The sequence below is a fragment of the Salvelinus sp. IW2-2015 genome, linkage group LG14, assembly GCF_002910315.2.
Source record: "Salvelinus sp. IW2-2015 linkage group LG14, ASM291031v2, whole genome shotgun sequence".
Taxonomy (NCBI): Eukaryota; Metazoa; Chordata; class Actinopteri; order Salmoniformes; family Salmonidae; genus Salvelinus; species Salvelinus sp. IW2-2015.
In genome coordinates, this window is record NC_036854.1 from 30084439 (window position 1) to 30092687 (window position 8249).

An 8249-nucleotide genomic window follows, 5' to 3' on the forward strand; every position below is an offset into this window, starting at 1 on the left:
ACAGGCGTTTGAGTAGCCAGCCATGCAGTAGTGCCCCTGGGTGAGATATTAGGTGTTCCTGTCCCCTCCAATAACATTGTCCAGCCATTACCCCGAGAGAGCAGTGATTCTCAGTGCCAGTATTTGCATATTCTGTTGACCTAGTCTTCTGGAGGAATTCAACACAACGAGCTCACGTTACTAAACATATATGTTAATAAGTGTAAGAAACAGTCATTAGTTGAGTCGCACGATGTACACAGTGAGATCTTTGTTCTGACGTGTAGGTACCTTGCATGTTCCTCAAATAATCAGGAGACAGCAAGACAACCCCCCTGAGTGTTATGGTTTTGTTTCCCTTGTAATGTTGTATGTAGATGAGCTGTGTAACTCCATGAGGAATGGACGTCTGTACAGGGTGCTGGGCATACCGGCCCATGTCAACCAGTGGCTGAAGGTCACCTGGAACGTGGAGGCCAATAGCGTTCCACAGTGGGAGCCTGAGTGTAAGGACCTATATGCATGCTTACAGTGGTACGTCAGTTTACATTCAATCCTATTCCTAATCTATAGGCCTTGTTTTCAGCTTCTCTGAGAAAGCCATTCATAGGGAACATTCATGTGCTTGTCTGTGTATTACCTGTCACATGCCTATACTATACGAGGCGGCTAGGGAGGAGCTATAGGAGGACGGGCTCCTTGTAATGGCTGGAATGGAATCGAACGCAGTTTCCATGTTTTATGTCTTTGATACTGTTCCATTTATTCCATTCCAGCCATTACAATGAGCCAGTCCTCCTATAGCTCCTCCCACCAGCCTCTGCTGTACTATACAATATTTGCATTGACAACAAGTCACACCTCAGTAGTAAGATACCCTGGCACCATCAGCTGTAACTTCCAGGCCCTGTTGACGGCCACAGCCTGTTCTCCCTGGAGGTTCTCTGCCATCGCGGCTAACTCGTTTGGCTCTGCTGTGGTTCCTCCAGGCCTGTACAGCAGCCTGAAACTGGGCCTGCTGCTCAGCCTGGTCCAGGGCAGGAAGGACAACCCAGACTCACTGCACTACCTGGATCTGCTAGCCCTGACGTCTGACACATTCAAACTGGACAAGTACTACAGCTCATCATTCAGTCAGTCAATCAATCAATCAACTAAGTTCTTAGGAAACGCAGTATCATCACTCATTGACCAAATTCCCTGAAATACAGTAAAAATGTACTATGCTTATATTGAAGTCAACACCCTCCGTTACCCTGTCTTAAGGCCAAATCAAACGGATCACGCGTGTACACACTGGAATTAGAATGCACGGTAGTTAATGATAGAAAACAGAAGGGCACAGAGCATCACCATCGTCAAAAGCAGCATGCACTTCAAATTAGAAAGCAAGTCTTTTTCTTGCATCTACACATAGCAATGCTTGTTCGCATTTTGTTTGATTTGGCCTTCAGGTTGATGAATTACAGCCTGGGTCTGGCTGGCAATGGGGTGAGACACCCTGAAACAGGGGAGATGTATGCCTCGCTGTCTCGGGATGAGCGGGCACGGCCAACATCCATGCGGTAAGGACATGATGTCAGGTGCTGAGCCCCGCTTACTTTGTAGCCTGGAAGCCAGTCTTATTCAGCTCTAGCTAATGTGTTGTCTTGTCAAAGCAATGAAGAAACATTATGGCACCTCCTGTGATACACAACGTGTAGAGTGGATGCTGACAAACAGATGTCCTTTCCCATCCAGTTTCAGCACCCTGGCAGTCCACAGCCCCCTCAAACAAGACCCCCAGGACTGACAGTGTAGTGCTGGGAACAGCGGTTGGTCATTGTTGGCTTTCACTGTGGTGTTCATTAATGTTCAATTTACATTATGATTTCAAATGTATTGGACTACATCGCTTGATAAATGTGCCCACAATGAATGTCACTATTGTGTTGTCTGATGTGGTGATTCTGCAACATCGCCATTCCAAGTGAGCAATTTGAAGCATTTTATCATGTCCCACAATGCCAGTAGAACTCAGCACTGGCAAAGACAATGTATTCCGGACTGCAGAAATATAAAATCTCTCAGAGCCAACTGTGTATTTAGGCGTGTGCTTTATGTAGGCAAAACAGGAAGGGAAGACTATTTACTCTTTCCAGAGGAAGCAGTTAATTGCTCCCACAGGCTGCTGCCCAAACAAACCCAGCCCGAGAATAGACGATGCCTTCAGGTCCCCTCTACTTTGGCTTCAGCACCAATTCAGGATGGACAAGAAACGGTAGTGGTAAAGATAGTACTGATGAATACAGTACTTCAATGTTAAGGTAGTAGGTCATAGTATTTTTACACGGGGGGGGGCTGCCCAGTTCTGGTCCAGGAAGGCTACTATTCTCCTCTGAAGCTCCCTGCCCAGCTGGCTGAAACCTTTGGCCTCGTGATTCAGTGTCGGGAAAATACATATGCACACTATTAGATGCCCCCAAAATGCTGTGACAGACCACATTTGGACTTATCTTTGGTAGTGCTCGGTTGTTTAAACTGGGGGGGGGGCATGGTGCTCTCCTTCCCACAGCTCTTGGCCCACACAGGTGATCCAGACAGATCTGAGCCCTGTAGCAGAGAAGATCCAAGGGTACCAATGTGGTAGCAGGCGTTCTCGTGTAACAGTTGGGATAATGGGACAATTCGGAGTACAATGCATTTCTCATCCCTGGATTGAGGTAGGTTTTCCGAGCCATATGTCTCACCAGCTCCGCAGTGTCTTAATCAGACCTTAGTGCAGCTGTAAACAAGCTGGTCGGATCTGCTGGCTAGAGCGCCTGCACTTCAGTGTTCTCTAATGCCATATTTGTCCACAAGGTGGCACACCATTTATAGAGCCTAATTGTGTACCTGACTCAAGACATACATAGTTTGGGAAATCTCTTGTGTTGTCAGATTGTGAAAAGCAACAGCAAAAATGTACCCCGTTTCATCAGGGGCACAAAATAATAAAAAGCACATCACTATGATCTGAACGCCTGTTCCCACTATTCATCGTTGTTTATCTTGTAGTTATTGTGCATTGACAGTTAATGATTTCACAGTAAAAATCTGCTTTTCTTTTTGAATTGTGACATGTTAAAGCAAACAGAATCATTAGCAATATATTTAACTTCCACAAATGTCCCAATAAAGTCATATGGGCTCCCGAGTGACACAGCGGTGTAAGGCACTGCATCTCAGTGCTAGAGGCGTCACTGCAGTCCCTGGTTCGAATTCAGGCTGCATCACATCCGGCCGTGATTAGGAGTCCCATATGGCGGCACACAATTGGCCCAGTGTCGTCCGGAGTAGGCCGTCATTGTAAATAAGAATTTGTTCTTAACTGACTTGCCTGACTCCCAGGATCTCCCTTGCTGAGGCCCACAGTAAGCTGTCTCCGAGGAGCAAGTTATTGGAGGATACAGTGATCACCATGTGAAAACTCCTCTAACATGGTAGAACACCCAGGACCAGAGCCACATCAGCAGCCAAACTCAGATCCCATTTGTTGCCATATTTGTAGCAGCTATAAAAATGTTGTAATCACCACTACCTTCAACACACAGCCCGGATAACTGACAGTACAAGAACAAGCCCCCCCCAGGACTGCACCATTGGTAGTTACAGCAGTCCAATCGATCCCTATGGTTTATTTGAGGATCATTTCTACAGGGGCCCTCTAGTAATGGCTACAGCCAAGAGTATCCTGGCCATCAAAGTATTTGCTCTAGTTATAGTCTGTGTAGTGAAGAGATCCTGGTAGTTGGTCTGGGGACTTCTCCCTCTACCCACAGGCCTCAGCGCTCATTATGTCACTGTGACCTGGAAGCGCTCCACAGGAGAACTGACCCAGGAGCAGCTCTATCAGAGCATCCTACACTTTAGTCGACACCTACATCACCGAGTAGGACCAGGACCACAGCTAGGTAAACTTCCATTACTTATGGTTCAGCGCTAAGATTAGGGTTTATTCTGGGTAACAAGTGGCTTACAATAGAATTTCACAGTAAAATTTGAGTTGGTTCCTAAACAATACAATAGGTGATTATGTAAGGTTCTCATTTGATAAATATTTAAATGAAGCCAGAAGAACACAATGTACTATAAAGTAGTTTTTAATAACATGTATCATAAAGAACAGGGCAGAATAAAATCAGGATTTTTTTTTACTTTATTTAGACATGGTCACATTGAGACCATGTTTGTTTTTTTGCCAGGCAAGAAAGTTTTGAAAAGGGGCAAAGGATATTTAGGTGTCACGGGTTAACTTGAGTACATGAGCCACCTTCCAAACCTTGAGGATTGTGTCAATAGTCAAACACAGCTAAAGTAAATTACCAGTTTCTTAATTGATAATCAACTGTAATCATTAAGACAAATGCCTAGATAAATAAAAGGTTAAATTAGATTTGCTGGCAACAAAATTACTTTAACTTTCTACAATAGTTTATTTATAGTGCTGGTAATTCAGATGAATGGCTTTTCAGAAGGGTAAATCAGCAGAAAAGGCATCACAATTCCAGTAAAATGGCTGAACAGTTCTAAGTTGACACCTCAAACCAGGAAGAAACTCACCATAAGACACTCATCTACTGCAGGTCCAACAAACCTACACAATAAAAATACAAAAGTCTTGGTAAACCTTATTTTGTCAGGGATTGCAGGTTTAGCTATTAAATTATCAATGATAATGCTGGTGGTTCAGTTAGTCACAGTCTCAACACCCCAATTTAGTCAGATGGGTAAACGGCAAAAGTGTGAAGTCATCACAACTCCAGTAGCAGAACAGACCCAAGGAAAACAGTTTCTTGGCTATGTTAAGCCCTCAAACTCACCATAGGGCTGAGATTTAGATCTTTATACTGGACCATCAATCTAGAATCGAAGAACAGTCTATTAGCATTTCATTTGATTGTAGTTAGGCAAAATATGCAAGAGATTATACTGATAGTTCAGTTCGTCACATTGTCAGCACCCCAATTTAGTCTGATGGGTAAACGGCAAAATGTAGAACTCATCACAACTACAGTTGCATGCACTTTCGACAAAAGACGTACACATCAGGTTTGGCCCTCAGGAGGAAAAACTCACCACAGGGCAAGATTTACTTCTTCAGTCTACATGCTAGCCAATCAAATCTAGGAAAGAACACACGTTCAAATTAATATCATTTGATAGATGTAATGTAAAACATGTCAGAATACACTGGTAGTTCAGTTAGTCACATTCTCAGCACCCCAATAATAGTCTGATGGGTAAACGGCAAAAATGATAACTCATCACAACTCCAGTATCAACATTATCCAAAGGGAAAACAGATGTCAAACAGCCAACTCAATTGGGCTAGTTGTATACTGGCAGGTTAATGGCAGTGGAGAAAAAGGTATAGGCCAAGGGTCAGCAACAGGAAACACCCCAAAGTGTACAACACAAATGACTGGGAATTCAGCTGAAAAACACATTCAATTTAGGAAATCTGAGTATCCCCACAAATATATATGTGATCATGTCTCAATGTAATCAAGGCATTTTCAAATACAATGTGCTTAATTGTCAATTTGTAGTACACTAAATTATAATTGTGTTCCTGCCCCCCCCCTTAGGCACGCGGCAGAGTACAGTTGCAGACCTAACTCACCAAAAGACTAGATGATCCTCCTACAGCGTCTTCAGCATCCTGCCAGCCCATCAAGTCTGTGGGAGAAAAACTCATTGTTATCCTGATGATCATTGGTCTCCAACTGAGAGATGGTGGTTTGGAAATTGTATTATCTCCTTAGAATAATGCTGATGGTTCAGTTAGTCACAGTCTCAACACCCCAATTTAGTCAGATGGGTAAACGGCAAATGTGTGAGGTCATCACAGTACCAGCAAAACAACTGACTAGCAGAGCACAGCTTAGAGTTAGGTATGGACGCACCTCGGTACCACAGTAACGCATCCAGCACCATCTATCCCTGAAAGACACAGAACCTGTGAGGGGGAAATGACAATTAACTCTGCATCAAGAATAGTCAATCACATACACAGTAGTGGTATGGTCAGTGATAATACTGGTGGTTCAGTTAGTCACAATCTCAGCAACCTAATTTAGTCAGATGGGTAAACGGCAAAATGATAACTCATCACAACTCCAGTACTATCAGACCAGAGAAGTATTGCACATTCTTGGCCCTTAAAAAAAATCTTGGATCAAAATTGGACAACTCACCTTGAGTGAAACAAATAAGCCTGTATGAATGTCTGGAACCATTAGTCTCCATCCAACTACAAGATAAACAAAAACACATTTACACCATAAATCAGCTTACACGGCTGTTGGGTTTGTCAAATTCACAGTTCAGTTAGTTCTGAGATTCATATAGTCATGGTCTCAGCCACACCCCAATCTAGTCAGATGAACAAAAAATGACCACATTGGATCGTTAAGTGTAACGTAGGTGATCGAAAAGTGTGCGACCTTCTGCACCATCGAAAATTCAACAAAAAAATTGTACTGACAAGTAATTGCCCTTTAGGACTGTGGAGCTATTGATTTTCATATTGCATGGATAAGCTGTACTGAAGGAATAACCAATGCACTCAGACTTCAATAAGACCGACAATGAATGATGAACTTCGGGTCATGGGGCACATGACAGCTCGGGAGCCCAGCGCGCACACTACAGCCTCTGCTATGAAGGTTCAACAGCAGGTCACGACTTTTACCAAGACCTTTACTCCTTTGGAGGACCAAAGCCGCTAATCCCAATGAAGTCATTGGGAAGACAATTCCCAGACTACCGCGGCCTATGACCCGTTAACCCTGGTCAGATTCGGTGGACAGTAACGTTACTAACAATAGGGGCCAAAATGCCAAAGGGACCATTTATCATCGGATCTGGGACAAGCAGCTGCCAGTATGATTTATTACAATACTGTGGGGACGTTTATGCCCAAATAGCCTAACACCGTTTGACGAGTCATGACTTTCTTTGATCATGTGATGTTACGGATCCATTCTATTCACATGACCAGACATGTTGGTAGTAGGCTCCAAAACGGCAACTTGGGTGAGCGATTACCACCAGCCCACATGCACCGACACATTACTGCATTAACGTTGGCTGTCTGCTCCAATTTTGAGCATAAACGTGGGGAGATCAGTGGTTAAATACCTAGCTATGAGTACTACCTAATGATAATAAAAATACAATAATGAGATACACCCTTCGACAGCCAGTATTCATATATTACCAGTCTGTTTTGCCTGGCCTAGCTACATTGAGGGGCCTGCAAACTATTGCGGTCAATGAACACGTGGTCGGGATTCCTGGCCCTCGCGCTCTGTGAGCTAGGCAGAAGCGGTTCGCTTAACTAACAGCTACTAACCATACAATTGTATTTAACATAAGTTATTTTGAAAACATTAAGGTCTTAAAATATGAATTTCTACGCCGGTAACATTGCACTGAAGTTCAAGCTAGCTAACAGGGCTAACCTAAGCCAGCGTTTAAAAATCGCACTAGCTAAAACACCGATTTGTATTATTATTAAATAAAGCCGACTAGCTAATGTTATTAGCCACCTACCTGTTGAATAAACGGGAAATTCAACAAGTAATTAATGTTGGTGAGAGCGCACGTAGGCTCCATGCGTCCTCCTCCGTTCTTCTTCCAGAGAGAAAGAAAGAAAATGACTTCCAGTTTATAGACATGCGCAGTCTGAGCTCACATCACACAGGCACTAATCCTTGGGACTTCCCGTGTCTGACGTTTCCCCATTGAATTTGAACGGGTTTAGATTTAGGTAAAGGTAGAAAGTACGGTTAGGGTTACGGTATGGACGTCCCAAGGATCCCAGGTAGTAACCCTACCAAAATCACACTACACAAAAGATTGTCTATTATAGTGACATAGTTATAGTTAAGTGACCGGCGAGATCAGGTGGGGCCATTATAGCCAATGAAAGGGCAGATACGCGTGTGACCAACAGAATAGGACTCATCTTTGTATCTGTGCCATCATTGCGTCTGTGACAGCATGCGCAGTGCCATTTACACTATCTCCATTTTCTTCTTCTTCATTGGCTGATTGCTCTCAACTCATAGCAATCCCCACCCAGTTGACTACTTTAAAATGGCGGAAGCCCTCAATGGCAATGTCCATGCTAAAACTGGTTATATCCATGATGAGTCCTCAATGTATCACTAAGACAACAGACACAACTCCAATACTTGCGTCCACTTATATCAGTGCATTCATAACAACCTAACCATTTCCAA

The 8249-nt window shown here is 43.6% G+C and overlaps 1 long non-coding RNA gene across 1 annotated transcript; it reads right to left on the bottom strand.

Annotated features, from left to right (window-relative positions):
* Window positions 1–4084: 4084 nt before the first annotated feature.
* Window positions 4085–7666, bottom strand: LOC111973311 (uncharacterized). Its single transcript, XR_002878551.2, has 7 exons — window positions 7558–7666; window positions 6198–6253; window positions 5907–5959; window positions 5624–5679; window positions 5077–5123; window positions 4821–4860; window positions 4085–4594 (listed from the first exon to the last, which is right to left on the bottom strand). It is a non-coding gene; the product is annotated as an uncharacterized lncRNA (long non-coding RNA).
* Window positions 7667–8249: the final 583 nt, after the last annotated feature.